We start from the raw sequence: 25,078 nt of genomic DNA, 5'->3' as shown, positions 1-25,078 counted from the left end.
AAGGTCTGTAATGGAATGACAGTTTTTTTCTTCTGCCACATGGGGACACTTCAGAGCTTTCATGCAGTTGCACCTTGCGATTTGTGTACAATACCAAGAACTGATAGTGTGTGTATTTATTTTGTCAATGAAGCTACTGTAGGATTTATATCCTTTTTCTTTCTCCAAAATTATGTCAAGCCATTCTTTTGGTAGGTGCAGAGTATGATTAGCACATTCTGAACTAATGATAAATGTGTTGGACATATTAATTATATAGGAGTAGGGAGGTGAGCTTGCTTAAAGAATGTGTTTTTTGGGGGCCATAAACAAACAAACAAATAAATAAATCCTCTGCAAACAAACCAAAAGCCCCACCTAATTCTTGGACCTGTAAACTCTGACTTCCTTAAGAAATTTCCTAGAAGCCAAGGTTTTATTTCTCCCAGCCTCCAACCCCAACTACCCACTAAAGTAGTCATTAACCCTTCTTTCTTTGCTCTAGAACGAGGACCAGCATTCTCTAGTGCTTTGGATAAACCAAAGAAGTGGGAGATGACAACCTTCATTCATCTTACCTTTGCATTGTTATCTGTGAGCCAGTTCCTTCTCTTCTTCCTCTGGCCTGTGCCTCAGGATCTCTTCCTTCTCTCCCTTAGGGCTTTTTGTCAGATGACACTTTCTAGTCCTGCCAACTTATTATTCCTTCTCCCTACTGGTTGAGCTCTTGCTTCGGGCAGGATTTCTGTTGCCCTGCATCTCTACATAAATGCCAAGCTAGATTCCCAGAGAACATTGTCCTCCCAGGACAATGTGGCTGGACTTGCCATCCTGGCTCTGATTGGTTTTGACGGTGTGCTATTACCATGGGAAGGAAAGTGTGGTCTAATTCTAGTGTGTCATGATCACTTAGAGGAGGGAAAGAAATCCATTTATTCAACAGTAGGGTTCCTTTCTGTGTTCCTCTTTATACCAGGCTGCACAGATATCTCGTGGCAGAATAAGGTCTGGCGCTTGGGGGTTTGGAGGGAGAGAACGTATCTTCCCACTCACGGGCCACTGGGAATAAGGACAGATGGGCTCTTAGTTCTCATGTTGCTGGGTTTCCCAATGCACCACTTTCCCCTTCTGGGCTTGCAGTCCCTGCGGAGTTGCAGATTGTCCTGTTTTCATGTCCCTTTGTTCTGAACTTGAGGAAGTAGTTTAGCCTGCTTCTTTGTTCCTTCTTGGTCCTCATCCCCTTGCTTCACATGTGACCCTAAAGGAGGAGTGGAAACCTATCAGTGACACTTAGGAAGTGTTATCCCAACAGGAAACACTGGTCTAGCCTCTGCTATCACTTGACCTATTTGGGGCCAACCCTGCTGCGGATTATGGCAAATTTTTTCTTCTTCTTCATTTTACCCAACTCCAACCATATCATTGTTACTATATGGAGAATTTTCTCTCAGTTGCTCCTGTGCCCTGGATGATACACTTTGCCTGCCCCTGGGAAACATTTTGGACCCTTAAGTTGCCTCTGCTGCAGTTTGCAAGGAAGGTAGACAGACCTTGGCTCTTTGGCGAGAGCAAAGCCGACATTTCAAAAGGAAATTGCAGCCCCGCAGTCTGCTGGTGCTGGTATTTTTGACATGCTTGCAGTTCTCTCAGGGCTTGACAACCGCTGTCTCCAGGAGACAGACAAACCCGGTCTTGGCAGCAAAGACATCACTTTGAAAAAGAACATAGCAAGACAGTCCCTTGGCTGGGAGGGGCTGGAGAATGCCCATTCCTTCCCTCACCTCCAGGAAGCCTGCCAGGCACCTGGCTAGCATCTGCCACCTCGACGGCAGCTTCACTCTCCCCTGTGAACTGGACCCTGCTGTGCAGCCTCCCCTCTGAGGGGGGTTCTCATAGAAACAAGAAGGAGGCTCTCCTCTGAGAAAGACCCACCCAGCGCTCTCCTCGGGCAGTAAGCTCTAGAATAAAATGGTAAGGGCCATGAACGCCGGAGCCAGGTGGTTAGGTCCAAGTCCCTCCTCTGCTGGGTGACACTGGGGCAAGTTATGAAATTACTCTGAGCCTCAGTTGCCCTCTTGGTCAACTGGGGGGGGGGGTAAAAATAGCTCTGATAACATAGGGCTGTTTTGATGATTAAATAGATTTTTAAAAAATATTTATTTTTTAAGTGTAGATGGGGAACTCTACACAATGCCCTTATTTTTATGTGGTGCTGAGGATCGAACCTGGTTCCTTCTGGTTCTAGGCAAGCACTCTACCGCTGAGCCACAATCCCAGCCCCGATTAAATAGATTAATACACGTACAATGTTTAAACTCACAAGCACTATATAAAGATCGACTATGATGATCATGTGCCTACTACCACAAAACAAGGCAGGTAGGCGGGTTGTTTTCCTCTTTGGTGGAGAAGAGAAATTGAGGCTCAGAGGGGTGGTGACATGTTCAAGGGCACATGGCCATATGTGGTCTGTCACAGATGGTGTGTGGAATGGAGTGCAGTGAGCGTCTGACCCATACTGAGAAGAAGAAAGAGCGAAGCTGTGGCTCCTAATTGCATAGATAGATTTTTGTTTACGTGCCAATTTGTCTGTGATGGAGAAGCTGCAGGTGTGCTAAGCCCCTCCCCCATGGGGCTCTGAAAGCACCTGGAGATCTCTCCTGTGTCTGTGTGGATGTCTCAGATAAATAGAACGTTGTTCTACAGAGCCCTTTGTTACTCTGTTCCAGTCTTCTCCCTCTGGTCATCATCCTCACTCCCCATTTGGTTCCCGACCACTTTCATGTCCTCTCCACTTTGCAGGCTGTTTCAGCTTCCCTGTTCTTCTCAAAGGTGGAGAGAGAGGAGACCCTGAAGTTGGAAGAAGCCAGCTTCTTCTACAAATGAGTCTCATTTGCCTCCTCCTGGCTGGAGAGCAACTCTTGCAGCTTTCCTTGGGGGTCTCAGTGCAGCCCAGAATGCTCTGCATGCCCTCATCGCACTGCTGTGACCCCTTCAGCTTCTCTTGAAGGACCCAGACCAGGGCAGGAAAGCATGGCTGCCCTCCTGTTTCTGGATTCAGAGCTTGCCTGCCTTTGGAGTTGAACTTGGGCCTACACCTAATTTGACCTTGCTAAGCTTTAGTTTTGTCATCTGCAAAACAAGGAAGCTGATATCACTTGCCTCTTAGGATTGTGGTGAGGGTTACACGAGGCTGCCAGTTGAAGGGCTTAGCAGGAAATGAACTCTCAGCAAAGCACAGTTCTGATGAGTGACACTGAATGTCCACCTGAGAGCAGGCCCAGGCCTACCTGCTCTCTCAAAAGAAAGGCAGGGTCCTCACCTTTCTGTTTTGTTCTTTGACACAAACATTCAAATGAAAAATGATATAAAAAATAGACTTTGGTTAGCTCTCTGCTTTACCAGAAGGCTCTTTGCCTAGAAGAATCACAGCAGAATTTCTTTAAATAATTGCACTTAAGATATGAATGAATGTATAGAAATGTCATATATATATTACCAGTATATCCATCCTATTCCTCCGATAATCATTTGGATGACATTTCTATACATTCTCATATATGTATGTATGTATGTATATATATATATATATATATATATATATATATCCAACAAGGTTCATTTCCAACCAAAATAAAAAGGAGAAATTTTACTTAAACCTTTCTCTGAGCACCAGAGCATTGCCAAGGGCAGTACTGAAGGTCACAGACAGATGGGATGTGAGAGCTGGAAGGGGCAGTAAATGCCTCTTTTCATGAAGGAGGAAACTGAGGCAGAGAAGTGAACTGATTAACTCAAGACCCCACAGGTATGTGGGCAGAGCTGAGTCAGGAACACTGATTTACTGACTCTGATCCCAGCATCCTTTTTTCCCAGAAGATGGAAATCTAAGGATTACTTGAATATTTTCTTTTTAATGAATGACTTTATTTCCTATCCAACCAAACTCCTTAGCAGAACTTCCCATAGGAAATGGAATTAAATTGTTTGCAATTTTATCTTTCCCTCCCCAGACTTTCCAGGTTACTGAAGCATCAGGCTTAGCTAGAGAAACCCCTGTCAGAAAAGCAGGGGGTCGCTTGAGGCTTCTGTTTTGGATTCAGGAAGGAAGAAGGAATGCAAAAGTTTAGCATCTTACCCAAGAGTGCTGACTTCAGATGCTCTGGGAATTAGAAACTAGCGTCTCCACTCTTCCCTGCACTTGCTTGCCCTGGTAGAGAAGGAAAAGTTGCTTCTGGGTTATAGATGTCTTTTATAAATCACAGGACTAGGGCAAGAATGAACACAGATTCCAGAAGCCATGGTAGTCGAGCCATAAATCAGACAAGCACTCCCCAGCTGCCTTAAGGCAATTTGGCATTGCTGGAAAGAGAAGAAAGGTCTGGAATGATGGGGAAAATAGCTTGTGTTCCCTGCAGTAACTGCTTTCTGTGCTTCACAGCAGGGACCATATTCACCCAGGAGAGCACACACATTTGCACCTGTAGGAGACCAACACACGCACCTGGAAGTGTGTGTGTGTGTGTGTGTGTGTGTGTGTGTGTGTTGTTATTTATTTATTCATTTATTTTCTGCATATGGAACCTTCTTGTACATGACTTTAATGACTATAGAAGGAGCACAAGCAGAGTGCCTACCCTAAAACTGTAGGTTACTCCTTTCAATAGGTCCTAAGTCGTCAATTGGGTATGACAATAATGATGTGATATTAGGAAGTATTGGGAGATTTCACTCACAGTTCTGTATTTTTTGTATTGAAAAACAAAAGGTCTGGGCCTGATCTGCTTTCCAACAATCATCAGCAGGAGCTGGGTTATAGTTGTTCCCTTCAGAGTGAGTTGAGTCTCTTTTTGCTTCCAATAATCCTCATTCCTGATTTCCAATCCATGACGATTTCCTTTACCAAGTCAGTAAATTTAACAGAAAAAGCAAGTCTCTGAAAGGTAAAAGGACCCTTAATCCATGAGACCAGAAGCCTGGGGTCCTGCTGCCAAGGCCAGAGGCTGTCCGTGAGCCTTCTGAATGCGGAGACTGGGGCTGTTGGTCAGCTTTCATTATGCCCATGGCCTTATTTTCCTCATGGGTGGAAAACATTTCTCTATATGTCCATTTCTGCCAAAGGTTATGAAGCGAAAGAGCAAAGGGTGCCATGTTTAGGGAAACTATACTGACCTCTGTCATCCTGTGACCCTGTAGACTTTGGTGACTGTGGCCTCTCTGCAGAGCTTTCCTCTGTGATCTGACTTAACTGTGTCTCTGGTTCAGAGGTAGCAGGTTAGATGAGGTGGGAGTGCATGTGGCTGATAGAAAAGACAATGAGCATGGAAGTGGAAGCTTGTATCTGGGAGAAGATGATCCCTGTGACCTAGGAGAGACAGGATCATGAGGCTGAATGAAGACAGTACCACACAGTAACAAGAATGTGCTGTGTCCTCTGTCCAGTTAAGCAGGCAGAGAAATATGTGATGCAATTAAGGATTTCCAACTAAAGTGATTAACATGGCTTGTCAGGCCATGTTAGTCAGTTTTCCATTACTATAACAAATACCCCAGATAAATAAGCTTATAAAGACAAAAAGGTTATTTTGAGTAACAGTTTTGGAAGTTCCAGTCCATGACTGGACAGACACATTACTTTTAGGCCTCTAGTGGAAGAATAGCAAGCACATCATGGTAGGGGCTGGGATATGGAAGAGAGAGAGACAGAGGAAGAAGAAGGGACCAGGGTTCTACTATCCCCTCTAAGGTCATATCCCCTGATGACTGAACGCCTTCCCTCTAGGCTCCACCTCTTAAAGTTTTCACCATCTCCCAATAGCACCAAGCTGAAGATTCAAACTACACGGCAGGGCAAAATTCAGTATTTGGATATTTTTGATTTGAGAACTGCCTCCTATTTCCAGGGTATCAGATAATGAGACACCACTCTATTCCTTCTCGCCAGCACCAAGAGGGCGTGAGACAGGGACTCGTCACTTTCCTGGATAATGACTGGCTGTTAGCTCAGGTTCTGCGCTTGTCCTGTTGGGGGAATGACATCATCATGCTTCCCAGATCCTTTATGTTCCCAGATCCTGGGTGGTTCTCAGTATTTTGGCTTTGAGGTGGACTCTCCTGCCTTGGAAGTTTATTGATCGCAGATTAAATGGTCATAGATCTGAACCAACTGCTGTTGGAAGGAGATCAGAAAGACCTTTCTCAGCTTCTAGTTTTACCTGTAATTTCATTAAAATATTTCAGGGCCAGAATTCAAGAGGTCAGTTGCCAAAGCAATTAGAACTAGAGTTAGCTCCAAATCCTTGGGATTCCAAGAGATCAGTGACTTCATGTGGGTCTTCTCTCCTTGGGGATATCTTTTATATCTGAAAACCAGAATTTAAAAGGATCCTGCTGGATGCCCACCTGTAATCCCAGGGGCTCAAGAGGTTGAGGCAGGAGGATGGTGAGTTCAAAGCCATTTTCAGCAATTTAGTGAGGCCTTAAGCAAGTCAGTGTGATCCTGTTTCTAAATAAGATATAAAAATGGCTGGGGATGTGGCTTGGTGGTTAAGTGTCCCTGGGTTCAATCCTCAGTATATAACAAATAAAAAAAAAAGGAAAAGGATCCTCTACTTTCATTTCCCCCCAAATATATGCCCTAACTTAACTTTGTCAAAGTTGGCTCTCGTTCAGATGTAGCAGGTTAGATGAGACAAGAGTGCAAAAAAAGTTAAATCAGGCTGCAATTAAAAGAAATCTATCCTGAGCCTCCATTTCAATGTCTGTCTGCTTCAGTTTTTCCAGTATACACCTTCCAGAAAAGTTGTGTGTGTATAGTAGTATCATTTTGCTATCAGAGGTGCTTTTTCATATAAGTGGGCCCAGAGAAAGCAATGAGATGACTTGTCCATTCTGAATCTCTGGAATCATTTGAGAACTTCTATCATGCTTGGGGATTGACTGAGAGGTTGCATAACCAATTGTGGACAGTGTGCTCAGATCAGAAGTCCCTGGCCAATCCCTCTCCAGGGTTGGCCCTGGGGAGAAGAGCTCTCAAGAGCTGCTCAAGGACACAGGTGGAATCGCCTCCTCTACGCCTGCCTTTGATGATGTGTGAGGTTAACATGCTTCTTTGGAATTGTATCAGTGGAAAATATGACTCCATTTACAAATAATATATTTGCTTTATACACAGCATTTCAGGAATGTGTTTCATTTGCAAGTAAGCCATCTGCACTCACTTAATGGTACATAAATAGAGAACAAAGCAAAGTGACAGAGAATAATGGAGCAGGAAGAGACTTAGGTAAAACTCATGGAATCCATCATTCTGCATTTCTAAGTTATTACAGACCTGTTCTGAATATTCCCCAGAGAAGGAGCATCCCAGCACAGATAACTTTGAACTCTTTGTGTTTGAGCTTCATGATCTTTTTTGTTGAGTTGTTTTCCTCCTGTCTTAGATATACATCACCTGTCGCACTTTCGACTTCCTTTCTCCTATTTTGTCCTCTACTGAGATGGATGCTTTAACTGGCCCTGCTACCTACAATAACTCATGCCAGAGTTCCCCAGATGTGATTTGCAGAACTCTGGTCCTACATGGGATTCTCATGAAAAGCCATCCCCAGGCACTGAGCTTCAGAATGTTGCCTCTGGGAGACACACAGCACATGTGCGCCTCAAATTAAAGGCTCTGAGAAGTCTTGCAGCAAGTAAGCCCAGGTCAATTCTTTAACCCAGTAAATATTGTGACTTTTTATGTAACATAAATTAATAGATTGAGAGTTATTATGATGGGTTGTAAAAATTATTATCATTATTATTTTGCCTGTCTCTCAAGTTACCCTATGGAAAGTTTAATCCAAGAAATACATTTTGAGAAAGTCAAAGAGATCTGAAACTCCTTCCAAGGGATTTGAGTCCATGGAGTTTCTGCCATAAGAGATTTTTTCATATGGACCATGTTGTGGCTTCAATCCTCTTAGCGATCTCCACACACCTCTTCAGTTGGGCAGAAAGTGTTTGTTTATTCTTGGTTTTTGATTGCCCTGGGGACTGAACCAAGGGCCTTGTACATGCTGGGCACATGCTGTACCACAGAGCCACGTCTCAGCCCCTAATAGGAAACCCATTGTGAGTCTCCCATTCTTCTGTTTCCACTAGCCATTCTTGTTTACAACCTATCACAATAACTCTCAATCTATTAATTTATGTTACATAAAAAGTCACAATATTTACAATTATTGATAAGACTCTGGATAATGTGAAAGGAGACACCCTCTCCCTATGGCCCTTTATAGCCTTCTTGAATAGAAAGTCTTCTAAGAAGGTAGATGTGGGAGCTGGTCTTTGTAGATTCCGTTTCTGATCTACTTTGTTAGCAGTTGTCTACAATTTGGATGCTCTTCCGGGTGGATGAGGATGCCTGCATCACTTCGCTGTGGTGTGGTCTTAACTAATCTATGCATGTTCTTAACGAAATCAAAGATTGTCACATGTTTGTTTTCATGAGCACTATTCTAATGAACTAAACCTACTAATGAGAACATAACCTTACTAATGATCATATTACTCATTGTCATATTTACAAAAATCTTTTTTTGTGGGTGAGGTACTGGGGATTGAACTCAGGGCGCTCACTCCACCACTGGGCCACTTCCGCAGCCCCATTTTGTATTTTATTTAGAGATTGGGTCTCACTGAGTTGCTTAGGAGAACTTTTGTTTTAGAAGGAACATTTGTTACAAAGAGCTCCAAGCCTGCATTTCAGACAGCCTTACTTTAGTAGGCTTCACGAGGGAATTTGCCACAGTGCTTGGGACTGAATGTCACCTTCTCTTTAGGGCTTCCCCCAGACATCCTATTTATATGCACCTACTGTTTTGATGACTTATCTATCACGTAAACTGTCTCCCCTGGATTACATAAAGTTCCAAGCACATACTGGGTGTTCAAAAACGTCTGTTTGATAAATGAATGGATGAAAATCAGACTGCACGTGGTGTAAAGGAGGAGGACAGACTCCCCTCATACAACCAGGGCACGTGGCCAGGGAGCTCTAGTGCTCTCTGACTGGCAGTGCCATGGCCTGCCCTGCAGCGATGCCCAGTGGGCAAGGAAGCACACCACCTCTGCCACTTTTCAAAGTTGAGGAAGGTCAAGTATACCCCCCACCTCCCTCCCTATATCTTTCATATGCCTGAATACTTTAAATCATCTCTAGTTAACTCAGAATATCTACTACAATGCAAATGCTTTTTTTTAAAGAAAGAGTGAGAGGAAGGGAGGGAGGGAGGGAGGGAGGAGAGAGAGAGAGAGAGAGAGAGAGAGAGAGAGAGAGAGAGAGAGAGAGAGAATTTTAATATTTATTTTTTAGTATTTGGCGAACACAACATCTTTGTCTGTATGTGGTGCTGAGGATCGAACCTGGGCCACACGCATGCCAGGCGAGTGCGCTACCGCTTGAGCCACATCCCCAGCTCCCAAAGTAAATGCTATGTAAAAGTTTTACACTGTATTGTTTATGGAAAAACAATAAGAAAAAATGTCTTACATGTTCAGCATAGATTTTTTTTTTTTTTGGCACTTGGGATTGAACCCAGGGCCGTCTACCACTGAGCTACATCCCCAGCCCTTTTTATTTTGAAATGGGGTCTTGCTAACTTGTCCTGGCTGGTCTTGAACTTGTGATCTAACTGCCTCAACCTCCCTAGTCCCTGGGATTACAGGTGTGCACCGCTGTACCCTGCCAGATGCAACTTTTGAAAAAATGTTTTTGAACCATGGTTGCTTGTACCCAGGGATGTGGCTGGGGCTGTGTACACACACACACACACACACACACACACACACACACACACACAGAGTCACACATGGGCGTGCCTGTGAAGAGATTGAGAGAAAGCGGTAATCCGTATTACACAACTTTCACTGATTCACATTTTTAGTCCACTTTAAAAACACGTTTACAGTAACATGGAGATTGATGTTTGAGCTGCCAACTGGGCTTAACCAAGTTCATACATAAGATTAACCGTCAGGGAACCTCGTGTTTGTTTTATATTCTAAATGCTTTAAAAAAAAAAAAAGACACCTTTGAGTGGGATAGATGAGTTGGGAGGGTGAGCCACGAGAAGCAAACCAGAATCTCTCTGTGTCTCAGTGCCAGGGATGTTGCTCCTGGCGGTGGCAGGCTGGGGGAAGCATTGTGTCTATCTGGCAGCTGAGAGCCCCCCGACCTGGAGGTCTGGGAGGAGTGAAGCTGAAGACAGAGGCAGGTGACAAACTCTGTGACAAAAAGCTCAGAGAAGGAGGAACAGTGTGACCTGAGGGGCAGCCGTGTCTCCATGGCTCCTGGAAGCAGGACAGACCTATTCAGAACGTGGTGACTGCAGGACTGGTGCCCTTTCCTGGGATCTCTTCAGCTTGGGAGGGCATAATGGTAAGTTCAAAATTATTAATAAATTAATCATTTCTTAAGACATAATTTAAAAATAATAATGACATCAAACCATTCTTTAGTTCCGAGACATTAAAATCAACTTCTATTTTCTGACAACTCAACGAAAGTGTCTTTGGCTTTGAGTCAATGAAATGTGGCTTCTATCACAGGGAGTGTTTCCTGGAAAGAAAGAGGAAGGTTGTCCGTAAACCTCTGCCGAGGGACAGCAACCTGGGACACACAGGGCTTCAAACTCCTGCAGAGATTGTCCAAGGTCTTCAGTGGTTATAAACAGCCCAAGTCACAATCACTTATTTTCCAGATGATTAAAAACTTGAAGGCATAAAATTTAAGACTGTGTGTCTTAAGGACCGCTGTGTCCTTCCTCTCATTGTTGGACAGTCACCAGCCCGGATGCCCCTCCTGTGTTCCTGGTTGGATCCTGTCCCCACATGCACACAGCCGGGCCAGCAGCTGGCTCACCCATGCTCTCTCCTATCAGGGCTCAGCATGTGGTGCACTGCTGTTTGACTGCCCAGCTGGATCAGAGCTCAGCAGGGCAGAGGCAACTGGAGTCCGCACAGCACTCAGGACATGTGAGACAAGGGTGGTGACCAAGCTGGCTGTCCATCAGAATGGCCTGTCCCCTCCTCCTCTGTCTTCCAGCCTTTCTTGCAGGGAGGTGCAGCCATGAACTAAATTCCTGCAAATGGAATGTGGGGGCTGTTTCTGGCCTGGGACCCACATCACTGTGTAGGTCTTGTCTCCTCACCTTTCCCTTCCTGCTGCCTGGATTCCAGGCTTGGTGGCAACTCAGCTACATTCTGTGCACAGTGAGAATGGGCTAGGAGACCAGGCTGTGTCACAGAAGGGACCCTGCTTCCTAGGTAATGATGTGGAGCTGAGCCACACTGTGGACTTGGAATGCTGGGTAAGACAGAAGTGAATTTCCATGATCTAAGGCCACTTCAAATGTCTGAAGAGCTCACCAGGACACACACGTGGCGCACACGGGTTTAAGGAAGCATACCCCTGCACAGGGAGTGTGCAGGCTGGACAGCGGACTCCCCCTAAGACCCGGAGGCAGGTAGAAAGTAGGGAATGCCCTGCTCAGGCAAGGAAGCCACCTTTGGATGTCCAGAGGGGCAGGAGGAGCTCAGCTCCAGGTCCTCTTGTACATAGGCCCACATGTTGGCCAGAGGTTTGGCAGTCAGAGCTCTCAGGCCAGGCAGCTGAGGGGTGGGCTGACAGGCTGAGTCCATTAGCAAGCACCCAGACTCGGACTAAACAGAACCAGCCTGTAAGATACAAGTCCTCAGGCTGGCCTGGGTCCAAGGTGTCCATGCAGCAGGCGATAGCATCTAGAGACTGCTGTGGGTGCTCTATTCAGAGAGAAGGCAGGAGGGCAGGGCAGGGCAGGAGCGTCCCTGCATGCCTATCACATACCGGCTCGATGCTCTTATGCTCTCATTTAATCGTCAACAGCCCTATGAAGTGGGCCAATAACCCTGCTTTACAGCTAAGTAGACAGAGGCTCACTTGCCCAAAGCCACCCAGGTAGTAGGACAGCTGTCACCCAGACCTTGGGTCTAAAACAAACTCTCACTCTCCTGTACTGCATGGCCCCAGCATAAGCCACAGGCATGAATGCACTTTCAGTCAGGATCATGTGGGACTTTCTGCTCTGCATCGATGGTCCTCCCTGGTCCTTCTCCAAGGCCATCACTGTCCACATCTTATAGCAAGAGCCCCTCGTCCATATGGCCTGGGGTCTCAGGGCGGGGTATGTATACCCCCGAGGGCCAGGGCCTAAGGTGTCAGCCTTCTGGGGGACACTGCCATCAGTCTGCAAGGGACGGGAAGGGCTTTGATATGAGGACTCTAAACTGTTCCCAGGTTTCAGATCTTGTCCCGTGAGCAACAGCACCAGAGGGTGCTAGCACCTTACCACATCCTGGTCACAGCAGGAAAAATTATATTCCATGCCTTCTGTCCTGCACTAGAGACCCCAGGAACACATCAAACAAGGCCACTGGGTGCCCCTGTGGACCCAGCACTGGGAGTGACACGGGAGCCAGACAATGGCCTTCAGAGGGGCCATCAGAGAGACTGGCCCAGAGACTGGGGATTCTGATTTGACTTAAAGAAGGGTAGGGGAGGCAGGGCCTTCAAGGGTTCTTGGATGGACACCTGGAGAATTCTGGTTTTACTTATTGTACCCTCTCGCATGACATATCACCATTAGAGCTTAATGCCTTTAGATAAGGAAGACTTAAGATTTTGAGACTCCCCTTCCCCAAGACAGTCCTAGAGTCCCCAAGGAAGAGCAATGCCACAAGCTATCGCTATTTGAGGGTCAGAGTTAGTGACCTCTGGCATCCTGGCCCTGTGGCAGGGGACACAGGATGGGTACCTAAGATGAACAAGCAGCAGAAGGAGGAGGACGGAGACAGAGGAACAGGGTCCTCGGGACAAAACTCCCCCTCGTTCAGAGGCCTGGGCTTGGGTTCAGTTCTCCACTCTCTGGGGAGAGTTTTCTTTTCTTGCACATTTGTTAAAACACGTCTGCATTTTGTTCTGAAGGCCTTGAATTTTCCACTAACGAATAAAAATTATTCTCCTTTGAGTAGCACAGTAGAAATCAGTCTCCTAAAAATTTAGTCCAGATTCAAGTTTCTGCTGTTGCCCCAGCAACATCATGCCCGCCTAGTGGCTCAGACTCACTCAGTGCCGTAAGACATTCATATCTAGGTGTCCCCTAAAATCAGTTTTATAAGTGTAGCCAGAACTGAATAAGCACAGACAATTTGCTTTGAAATTCCTCCCTGGCCACCATACCACAGCTGTACACTAACTCTGCCCAGGGGCTGGGAGAGTGTCCCTCTCCCACACCAAGCCCTGGGAGGCAGGGAATTGTCTGGGGAATGATCCCAGCTGGCCACCCCACCTCTGTCCTCAGAGGCCCAGAAACTGCTTGGTTCTCTGCTGTGACCTGGGGCCAAACTGGGAAGAAGTGGAGGAGTGCTCCTTCTCCCTATGGGCTCTGGGATCAGGCTTTTGTGGAACATACCTTGGGATTTCCATCACAAGCACCTTTTGCTATTTTGCAAACACCCCCCGCCCCATCTTGGCTTGGACATTCCAAAGCCTGGGCCATGTGGCAGGGACGCTTCAGCCTCTGCTCTCTGTAGCCCTGTTGCGGGGGAGGCTGGGCAGGGCAAGCAGAGGCCAGGGTGGGCTCCTTAGCCCCAGCTGGCCTGGATTCCATCCCCACGTCCCTTTCCAGCCTTCAAGATGGCAGTGTTTCCTGGCTGCTGGGCTCTGCTGCCAGTCAGGAGAGACCGTCCACCTCTCGCCATCCGCACACATGTGCAGACATGAAATGCTTACATAGCAAATACTGGGCCTGGCAGAACCAGGAAAATATTGATACAGCCAGGCAGGAAGCAGCGCTCATTCCTTCTGTCAGCATTCACAAAGCACCTACCGAGTGCCAGGATCCTCCAGGTGCTGGGCAAAACCAACACGGCCCTGCCTCCTGGCAGAGGGGGCCGGCCGCCTGGCTCGAAGCACATTGAGTTCTAATTTTTTAAAAATGTTTCAGTGGCACAGAGCAGAGATTCCATAAAAATTTTCAATTGTGTGAGCAAGATCAGAGCCAGAGGGCAAGTTCACGAGAGCAGGCTCCTGAGCTGCCTGGAAGAAGGCATTCAAAAGAAAACCAGCTTCATTGGGTTTTCCAGCAACTCTTTCAAACACTTCATGGGGAGGGAAACAAAAATAATAATAATAATAAAATAAAAAATAAAACCAGTTTTCCTCTTGGAGATGGATACAGTATTGTTTTTCAATGTTTCAAACCCCGAAACAATCAGCCCCAAGGACAAAATGGGGATTTTGCTCCAGAATCGCCTGTCTTTATCCCAACTCACCTTTACGTTTCTTGGGCAGAAGAAAAACACTAACCAGAGTTGGGTGCCCATCCCATTAACCCTGAGAGGAAGGACGGGGAGGCTCAGCTTTCTGATGTCGCATTGGAAGGGGCTCGGCCTGTCACCTGAAAGCTTTTACCCAGCACAGGAAGGGCTTCCTGCTGGCCAGGCGGCCCCTCAGCAGGGATATAGGGAGGAGGAGCCAAGGAGGAAATTCTGAGCAAGACTTTGAAAAATGGAGCAAAATCCTTTATTGTCAAAGTGGAATAAAATTACTAACGACCTTCCCGGCAGTCCAGAGCAAGGGATCCTCCCCTCTGCAGAGACTGTTCAAATAATTTTGCTCTAGCAAGAGTTCCACAAGTTGGAAGCTTCATTCCAATTCTATTGGCCACTTGTGTTGGCTTAACCCAGTGGGGTCAGAATCCATTTGCAGCCGTGGATAACCCCGAGCTCAAAATGCCACCCCCTGCACCAACATAAAGCACAGCATCTCTTATTCTTAGCATGCTGCTTGTGAGGTGCTACAGGCATTTCTCTGAAGATTTACACTGCCCACTGAAGTCCCAGAGAAGTTCACAGTGCTACTGGACCATTTCCCTACCAGGAAGCCACATTTCATGTGTGCATGAAAGCAGGGATAAGACACAGTGGCAAGGTAACTAGGCTTCCTGACTACAGAGGACCAAGACGATATAGACAAAGCAACTTGTAAAAAAAGAAAAACAACAAGAATAACTGCCCCCAACACACACACAGTCTCCATATAATGGAATATTATTTAGCCTTAAAAAAGAGTAAAGTTCTGATACTACAGTGTGGATGAACCTTGAAAATATGCAAAGTGAAAGAAGTCAGATCCAGGAGACCACATATGGTATGGTTGCATTTATGTGAAATACCCAGCACAGGCAAATCCACAGAGACAGAAAGCAGAGTGTGTTGGCAGGGGCTGAGGACACAGAGAAATGGGGAGAGACCACTTAAAGGGAATGGTATTTCCTTGGAGGGGTGACTGCCCAGCATTGTGAGGGTACTAAATGCTGCCCAATTGTTCATTTTCAAGTGGTTAGTTTTGTGTTACATAAATTTCACCTCAACATACACACAGTTGTTATTTTGCAACCCCAAAAAATCCATGATTTGAGCCTTTTGATTTCTCCTGATGGCTCTTGAAAGCTCTATTTATGTTTTTAAAATAAAACTTTTCCAAGAACACACAATTTCTAAATTTTGATAATGTTTTCTTAGAGGTGTAGGGTAACATCTGGTGTGGGGCCCCAATTCCCAATTCTCTACCCACAGAATCATACATTGAAAGAGGCTTGATAAGAATAGTTTGCTTGATGCTTGATAAAATGCATCATGTCTTCACGATTAAAACAAAAACAAAAAACCAGAAATTCAGCAAGAAGGAAGATACCCCAACACAATTCAGGACACGCGTGACAGACCTACAGCTAACATGTATTGAACAGGGGAAAGTTGAAAGTGTTTCCTCTAAGATCTGAACAAAACAAAATGACCACTTTCACCATTCTTTTTTGGTTTTTGTTTGTTTTGTACCAGGGAGGGAACCCAGGGGTGCTCAGATACTCAGCCTTTCTTTTTACTTTTTATTTTTGAGACAGGGTCTCACTAAATTGCTTAAGGCCTCTCCAGGTTGCTGAGGCTGACTCTGAATTCAGGATCCTCCTACCTCTGGGATCACAGGCATGCACCACCCAGCCCACTTTCACCATTCTTGATTAGCATAGTACTGAAAGTCCTAGCTAGAGCAATCAGATAAGAGAAAAAACTAAAATGCATCCTAATTGGGAAGGAGAAAGTCAAACTACAACTGCTTGCAGGTTACCTGTTCTTACCTGTACATATGGAAAAACCAAAAGACTTTAAAACATTGTTAGAACTGATTAGCAAATTTAGTAAAATTGCAAGATATAAGAGCAACATATACAAATTAATAGTGTTTATATAAATAAATAACAAACACTCCAATTTACAATAGCTACTGAAAATAATTACAGTCTCTATAAATAAATTTAACCAAAGAAGTTCTATTAGCTTTCCATGACTATAACCAATTACCTGAGATTATCAACTCATAAGTAGGAAAGGTTTATTTTTGCTTGTGATCTTGCAGCTTTCAGGCCATGGCCAGTTGACCCACTGCTTTTGGGTGTGTGGTAAGGAGTGCATCATGGTGGGGACACATAGTGGGCAAAGCCATTCTCTTTATGTTGGCCAGGAAGCAAAATCGAGGAGGAGGTGGGACCAGAGTTCCAATATCCCCTTCAAGGGCACTTCCCCCCAACAACCTAACTGCCTCCCACTAGGCCCCACCTCTCGAAGGTTCCTCCACCTCCTGCTGGCTCCACAGACTGGTGACCAAGCCTCTAACCACATGAGTCTTTGGTTTGCTTACACAAACCCCAACCAAGGTGAAAATTTTTAGAATGAAAATTTAAAAACACAGATGAAACAAACTGGTGAGAACACACACATACAAAACATGAAAGACCTCCCACCTGAATGGATTGGAAGAATCGTAATGTTAGAATGTTCCTATTCCCCCAAATAATCTACAGATCAATGCAATTCCCATCAAAATACCAATGACATTCTTCATAGAAATGAAAAAGGAAATTCTAAAATTCACATAAAACCACAAAAGACCCCAATAACCAAAGCAATGCTGAGTAAAAAGAACAAACCTGGAGGCATCCAAACACCAGACTTCAAAACACACCACAAAACTAGAGTAACCAGAACAGTATGGCACCAGCTTCTGCCCAGACACATATATGGGCCAGTGGAATAAAAAATAACCTAGAAATAAATCCACATATTCATAGCCACGGTGCCAAGAACACACATTGGATAAAGGACAGGGAATTTAGAGATATAGAAGCCAAAGAATGAAGCTGGACCCTTATATCTACCATTTACAAGTAAAAAAAAAAAACTCAAAATGGAAAAAGATTTAATGTGAGACCCCAAGCTATGAAACTTCTAGGAGAAAACAGGTCAGGACAAGGTGTGGGTAACAGTCTTTTGGATAAGATTTCAAAAGCACAGGAAACAAAAGAAAATGGAATAGACAAACGGAATAGTAGATAAATGGATTAATACCAAACCCCAAAGCTTCTGCACAGCAAAGGAAATGGTCAACAGAAACAGAAGAAATGTTTGCAGACTATTCCTCTGACAAAAGATCAATGTCCAGAGTACATAGGACCTCTAACAACTCAACAGAAAAAAAGAAAAGTAAGAGGCCACACCGTCTGATTTTAAAATGGTCAGATTATTGGAACAAACATTTCTCAAAAGGGGGCATACAAATGGCCAAGAGGTGGATATTGAAAAACTGCTCCCCATCACTCATCATCAGGGAAATGCAAATTAAAACCACACTGAGATACCATCTCACCCGAGTTAGAACAGCTATCATAAAAAAAAAAAAAAAAAAACATGCTGGTGAGGATGTGGACAAAGGAGAATTCTAATACACTGCTGGTGGGAATGCAAGTCAAACAACCATTATAGAAAAAAGTATGGAAGTTCCTCAGGAAAGGTTTTCTAATTACCACATGACACAACAATCCCACTCCTGGGCAAATATCCAAAGGGAGGGAAATGGGTGAGCTGGAGACACATCTGCACCCCTGTTCATTACAGCACTATTTACAATAACCAGGATATGAAACCAACCTAAGTCCATCAGTGGATGACTGCATAGAGAAAATGTGGTACATTTACACAATGGAATATTATTCAGCCTTTAAAAATGGTAAGTCCTGCCTTTTTTCAATGTGGAGGAGCCTGAAAGAGTCATGTTAAGTGAAATAAGAACACAAAGACAAATACTGCGGTTTCCCATTCATGCAGAATCTGACAAGTAGAAAATAGAATATTGGATACCAGAGGCTGTGGGTGGGTTATGGAAAGAAACTGATTACTGGTTCAAAAAATACAGTCAGATGAAAGAAATAAGTTCTCATGTTCTGTAGCACAGGAGAGAGACAGTAACTAAAAGAATTGTCCTTTCCAAAATAAAGATGGGGTTTTGAGTGTGTGCAACACAAAAAAATAACGGATGTTTGAGGTGATGGATATGCTAATCATTCTGATATGGTTATTATATATTATAAGCATGTATCAAAATATCAGCACTGTACCCCATACATGTATGTATGAGTTATGTCAATCAAAAATAAAAGCACAAAACTTTTTAAAAGAACAACTTACTGGGGCGGGGTGGCGGGTATAATTCCAGAAAGTGTGGATCTCTCCTTTCCAAGAGACGTACCATCCACTCAGAAACAAGGGTGTGAGGCAGAGTCCCTGACCCCCAGGATTCTCACCAGCCCAGGGCCAGTGTCCTTTAGTGGAACGTGCCAATGACCACAGCTTCCTGGGAAGCCATGCCTCGCCTCTTCACTTCCACATCTGTGACAGGTTGAATGACATGCAGCTTCTTGTTTGGGTGCTCGAAGTGATACAGTATGTCAGATGTCACAGGACATTAAATGAAGCCATACCAAGATGGAAATTGGTACCATATTAATTTGGAAGTGCCAGAAGCTGCTTAATTGCAATTTGCAGCAACAAACTATTGATGGAGCACTCGTCTGATAGGATTATTTGTTTCTGCCATTTCTAAGGGGAGCCGTAAGCACCCGGACATCCTTTCCCAGTCACGGACAGCCAGAGGGGAGCCTGGGTTGGGTCATTCTTTCAGACTCAGGAATCATTCCAGGGCACCGGCATGGGCTCAGCATGTGCGAAGCCCTGGGTTGGATCCCCAGCACCTCAATTTTTTTTTTTTTTTGAGATTTACTCACCACACAGCTGAGGTGATTTATATATTATAAACAATGTCAGGCTTGGGTTTAAAGTTCCGATTTTTCACCCAGAGCCTTGGATGGAGAAAAGCTTCCTTGTCATCTGAGCCCCACACTCAAGAGGGTGTTGCTCGGACCTGCAGCCTCTCCACCCTGCTGCCCTGGCTTCTGTGACAACTGCTCTCTTCCTGCTGCTCGCGGGCCCTGTTTCTAGCACTTTCTCCTTGTGTAAGCTTTGCGCCTTCTATTTTCATGCAATGGTTTTCCAGCTTCTGTAGACATTGCATCCAGAGCTGTTCATGTCACTCAGGGTCACTGCCAGAAGTCCACAGCAGATACTTGGTAAAACACTCTAAAAATTAAAATAATACAGAACTGCATTGACGAACTACCATCCCAGAGAAACTGAGACTTCCCATCTACAGTCAGGTTGGCCAGCCCTGCATGTCTCTGGTTGTCTGAAAGACAGACAGAGAGCTGGGATTCGGCTCAGTGGCAGAGCGCTTGCCTCTTGTGCTCGAGGCCCTGGGTTCCATCCCCAGCATCACAAAAGAAGACAAGCAGATACTCCTCAACTCACAACGAGGCCATGCCCCAATAAACCCATCCCAAGTGGGAAATACTGTAAGCCAAAATGCACTTCATACTCCCGGCCCACTCCCTGGCCTAGCCACATGGCAAGTGTGGAGTGCTGGCTGTTCACACTTGGGACTGTGGCCAGCAGAAAGCTGCAGCTGGCTGCTGCCAGTGTCTAGAAAGAGTATCATGTACATGTCACTAGCCTGGGAAAAGGTCAAACTTTAAAATTCAAAATAGGATTTCTACTAAGTGAATGTCCCTCTCGGGCCATGGTAAAGCTGAAAATCCTGCCTAACCATGCCAAGTCAGATGTCTGTATAGAGAACATCCCTGGTGCCACTCACCTTTTTCCCATTTAGATTGCAAGTTTGTCCTCGTCAACTAAAGAAAAAGAACAATGATCTTGGCAGCAATCGATTGCCAGCCTAGAAGGTATTTATGTGCCGAGCGCTGGACTGCATAGCAAGTGCTTTATACACATGATCTCATTTGATTTTCACCCCAGCTCTGTAGGGTGACAACGGTGTTATCATAAAAACTTTCTCAATGCTGAACTTGTATGCTCCTGACGTATTTGCCTTGACTGTGTCCTCAGCTACTAAACAGGTGTGGGGGGCTGAAGTCAGGTCATTCCAACTTCAAAGTCTATTTCCACTAAAAGAAAAGGAAAGCAAGATGGCAGAACAGGTGGAAATCAGTGCCTCTCTTCTGAGCTCCATTGCCTTGGCATCCACAGAACCCTGGCTGTGAGAAGGCAGCCACAGTCATCTTGTCCTTTAACTTGGGTCCCACTCACCCCTCCCACCTCCTTTCAGCACAGAATTGCATTCACATTATTGGATGCTTTCTTTGGCTCATTCACAGCCCCGTTCCACCTCCACCCATCACCTTCATTTCCCTTGTACCAGGTTCAGATTGCTGAAGCCCACAATCTCTCATGCTCTGGTTCGTGAGTCTAGGTTTGCCACTAAACACTTCACAGGGTATGAATATTAATAATGCCTTTCATCTCCCCCAGCCCCCAACCTTCTTTCCAAGCTGGGTCTAGCACAAGAGCAAACCATTGGTTCTAGTTCTGTTCCCTAAGGTGAGCTGGGTCCGATGGCATGTTCCTGCCCAGAGGCATACACACGAGTGGCCTCTTCCTTGTGGCGCAAACAGCATTAAGTTTGCCTTCCGCAGATCATGGTCCAGAGACAGCTCAACATCAGCATCTGATTGCCCCACACTTCTTCCCAGGGAGGGTGGGATCTACTCTCTGCCAATCTAGGGCCATTCAGAGAAGGGCAACCTTTAGAGTTCCTGTACAGGACATTTTAGGGAGTGAAATGAACAAGGGGATAAAAGAGATCCTCAAGAGAGTGTCATGATGTTTGACAGATCCTGGTGCCAAAGCATGCATCACTTGGCTGGAATCCTATGGCAAAGCTCATGAGACCACTGTCACCTGGCCCCCTGTTCTCAGAGCTGCCCAATAACTTTTCCAATAACTTTCCATTTTCTGGTTTTGTTCTCCTGGCAAAACTTTTATTCCTTCCTCATCAATGTCCCAGATCTGAACCTGAAAAAAAAAGACAAGTATATCTACTCCCCCTCCATATCTGCAGAACACCCCCCACACCTGACAGCTGACAAAGGTGAATGTCTGTGTTTGTCATTTAGTAGGAGACCAATAGTGACATTTTAAAAGGTTATTTCCCTTACAGTAAACTGTAGAGCCCAGGGACAGTCACCTTGTGAGCGTCTTTATTCATGAATCCCCACTTCTCTTTCCAGGATTGATGAGTGACAGCTCCTCACTCCCAGCCTTTCCTCTATATATTTACAGTAGTCTCTGAAGTACATCCTTAATCAAAGGGGCCATGACTCACTGACACATCTTTGGAATATTACTGAGTAACTCATTAAAATTGTTAATAGCTTCTGTCCAGATGTATTGATCTTGATGTCAACTATTCTTGGAATAATAAATAAAGTTGAGTTTTAAAATTTTATCTTCCAAACATGCTGAGTGATAAGTGAGCCAAGGAGTGTCTGAGAGGAAATAATTCACTTTAGACGCCTCCAGCTCAACAGGCATCAAATAAAGAGGGTTCAATCAAGCAGCATGATGAAAACGTTATGGCAGGCAGTTGAGCTAAGTAGTACAGAGAGGGGGGAATGCCCCAAATCCAGAGACTATGGGTTTCTTTTTCTTTAAACAAATCAATCAACAAGGGTGGCTTGGAACCACTAATTTGTAACTATCTCCTGGCCTCCCCAAGTGTTCCACAGTAGGGACATCCATAAACCCAGACTGCAAAGGACCAACATTGGGGAGCTCTTTGGGGTGCTCCAAGACTAGAGCCTGCATGGGCTCCTTCTAGCTTCCAGCCACATGCCCCCAGCTTCTCTTCTTCCATGCTCACCTTCCCACATTCGGATATGGAGCAGGTCCAGGCCATATCTTACTGACATTGTGTCTTGCTGTTCCTCTGCCTGGAACCTTCCCCCAGCCTCAGATGTTCCCGGGGCTCTGGAAGGCCGGAGCCTTCCTGCTCTCCAGCTCTGAACACAGCTGCCCTCCTTGATGGGCTGCCTGGACACCCCATCCTGAAATAGCCCCCAGCCTGTCTCCCACCATGAGCCTGCGACATGAGCCTGCTTGACCTGTAGATCACACACCCCTCTTTGAGGTAACCAGTGCTGTATGCCCATCTCTCTTTCCATCTGCCTCCCCCCAGGACCAGCAGGACTGAGTTTCTTCTTCCCTCTGCCTCATCCACAATCTTACTCCTCACCATAACCCAGCACCTGGGTCCACTTTGGGCACCTGGTAGGGCTCATAAGCACTGGTTGAATACATGAAGGAAGGAATAAATAAATAGAGGAAGGGATTCTGGGAAGCCCAGAAGGAATTCAGCTGGAAAGGTCTCTACCAAGGAAAACAGGGCAGAGGCTGGGAGGGTCAACCACTCAAGAAATGCTTCCTACTCAGGCCAGAGAGGAGGAAGCGGCTCAGTTGGGAGGCGGGTCTGGACCCCCACTTGCTACCTGGAGCTCAGTTCCACAGGGAAAACCCTTCACATGGATCTGTGACTCAGGACCTGGGGAGCCGGGGCTGGAGGGCGCACTGGAGCCCTAAGTCAATGTTTCCAGAGCAAACACCACCACCTGAAGTGGCAAGGTCACTGACACACCACATGGCTCTCCCCAGCCAGGACCAGGTCCCTTTAGGAACATTGTTATCATTCCTGGATCCGCCATCCCGGCCCTGGCGCTGCCATCCCGGCCCTGGCGCTCTGATACTCCTCAATGGGTCCGTTCAAACAGAGCCCCATTTTGCATATTATTCTTAATAAACATTCATAGTTCAAGCCATAATGGCCCTTTCAAAGCTCCTGCTTTGAATGCATGTTAACGACAGAATGTCTTTGTATACTTACATGTAAAAATACACTGGCCACCCTGTGGATATGCAGCATGTATATTTATAAATATTTATCACTGAGTCATGGCTGACATTTTCAAAGTGCTGTATTTGAACTAGACCTCGTTTTTTTCTGTCTCCCAAGCTGAGAGGCCAGATGAGGTTAATTAATCCAATTTTGCCTAATAATGTGTGGCGTAATGATCTCCATACCCTGGTTTATTTGTCAAGGGGGAGGGGGCTCCTAGGGAAGGCCTCAGTGCCTGGGAGAGGAGGGGTCCTGGCTCCAGGCTGGATCTCCAGACAGCCTGGGGTGATGGAGGGTACTCATTGCACCGACTAGGGCAAGAGAAGCAACTGGTCGTGAATGAGACCTGTGTCCAGACACAGGTTGTCCTTGGGGAAGGGAGGGGACATAGAAGTGGATGGAGCCTCTCTCCTGGGTCTATCCTCTTTCCCTGCCCGAGGCCCTGGGGGATGCTCTGAGTATTCAGAAATGACATTCCAAGTGCACTCAGATGAATGGGGATGGGACTTTAATGCTGGAGTCCACAGGGGACACTTCACACCAGGATCTCGGGCAGACTGAGCATTGGGTTGGTAAGGACTGGCCAACAGTACTGCCTGGTTTTTAAAAAGTGGGTGCAGTGATGTCAATGGTTTTGGCTTCTTGCATTAGCTTGGTTTCATGGGGGAAGCAAAAGATGCTTTTGCAAGCCTGACCTCTCTCCATCATCCCCCAAGGGCCTCCTGACCTGTGTATTTTGGTCCATACCCACACCCTCTTCTCACTGGCAGAGGGAGGCAGCTCAGCCAGGACCGTATCTGGGGAGGAGGTCTTGACGCCGCCATATCTAGTCCCCTAAACTCTCTCAGTCCCACTCGGTTCTGCTCAGCTCCAGGTGGGACACAGCCCCTCCGGGAATGGCAATGTGTCTCTCCCCTGAGGTGGCGGTCACAGCCATCTTAGGAATCTCACTGGCCAGCCTCTGCTCTCCAGCCCCAGGTGGCTTCCCTGGTCACAAAACAGACCTCCCAGCTGACTACTCATCCTGCCATGTCACCTCTGGGCTGTCATGGTCCAGCTCTGGAGGGCCAGCAAGGTTTTCCATCCCATGCCACCTTCACCCCCTGCCTCCCCCATTGAGCAAAGCTGGGCCGACGGCCCGAGCAGCTCCCACTCTACATGGATCCAAACAAAACCTACGTAACAAAGTGAAACTACTTTTTTAAAAGGTCAGTTGGCAGGCCAAAGCCATGGAAGATTTTAAACTACCTCTTCTGGGGACCACTTGTGTGCCATGGGACTCATCAGCACCTGCAGCTCAGTGCTGATGGGGTCTGAGTCTCAGTAACAGTCACTCAACTCACCCCCCCAAAGGCTTGGTGCCCAAGTGGGTGTTCCCTGCACCCTGTGCTCACTTCCTCCTACCTTGTGGTCAGAAACCACTGACCATGTGGTCAGAAACTACTGTGTGGAGACCGGTGACCTTGCACCAGTTACCTGCTATGACTAAACTATAATTTCTTCAACCATGAAGCAGGGCCAGTCAGCTAATTCCACAGGGCGGTGGTGAAACTAAGTAAGAAAAGGTAAGAAAGTGCCTAGCACATGGCCTATTGAATCAGTGACTAATGGAGTGAATTTAGAAATGGGTTTATCTGTGTTATTTTAAATATGTTCAATGATACGTAAATAGATCCAGCTACTACGCCTTCAACCTCATAGAGATTATGGGCATTCCTAGACCTGTGAATGTATCCAGCGTTGTCCAAGCCAACATCACCCCTCATCTGGATCCCATGGTACCTTATTTATGTGGTCAGGATTGTGTCTCATTCCTGGACCATCCTACCAGGCTGGAATACCCTTCTTTACGTGCATAAATAATGCTCCCTGTGCATTATAAAT

General features: G+C 45.9%; 1 long non-coding RNA gene across 1 annotated transcript in view; it reads right to left on the bottom strand.

The window, feature by feature from the left end:
• Window positions 1-568: 568 nt before the first annotated feature.
• LOC144373992 (uncharacterized) overlaps window positions 569-25,078 on the bottom strand; it is a 58,513-nt gene continuing 34,003 nt past the window's right edge. Inside the window, exons 2-3 of the long non-coding RNA XR_013433523.1 lie at window positions 4,118-4,189; window positions 569-1,237 (exon numbers count right to left, since the gene is read on the bottom strand). This is a non-coding gene — a long non-coding RNA (uncharacterized LOC144373992). The remainder of the gene's footprint in view (window positions 1,238-4,117; window positions 4,190-25,078) is intronic.

Source organism: Ictidomys tridecemlineatus, unplaced genomic scaffold, assembly GCF_052094955.1.
Source record: "Ictidomys tridecemlineatus isolate mIctTri1 unplaced genomic scaffold, mIctTri1.hap1 Scaffold_54, whole genome shotgun sequence".
Classification (NCBI taxonomy): Eukaryota; Metazoa; Chordata; class Mammalia; order Rodentia; family Sciuridae; genus Ictidomys; species Ictidomys tridecemlineatus.
The sequence above is the reverse complement of the archived record's forward strand: the minus strand, read 5'-3'. Positions and strand labels throughout refer to the sequence as shown.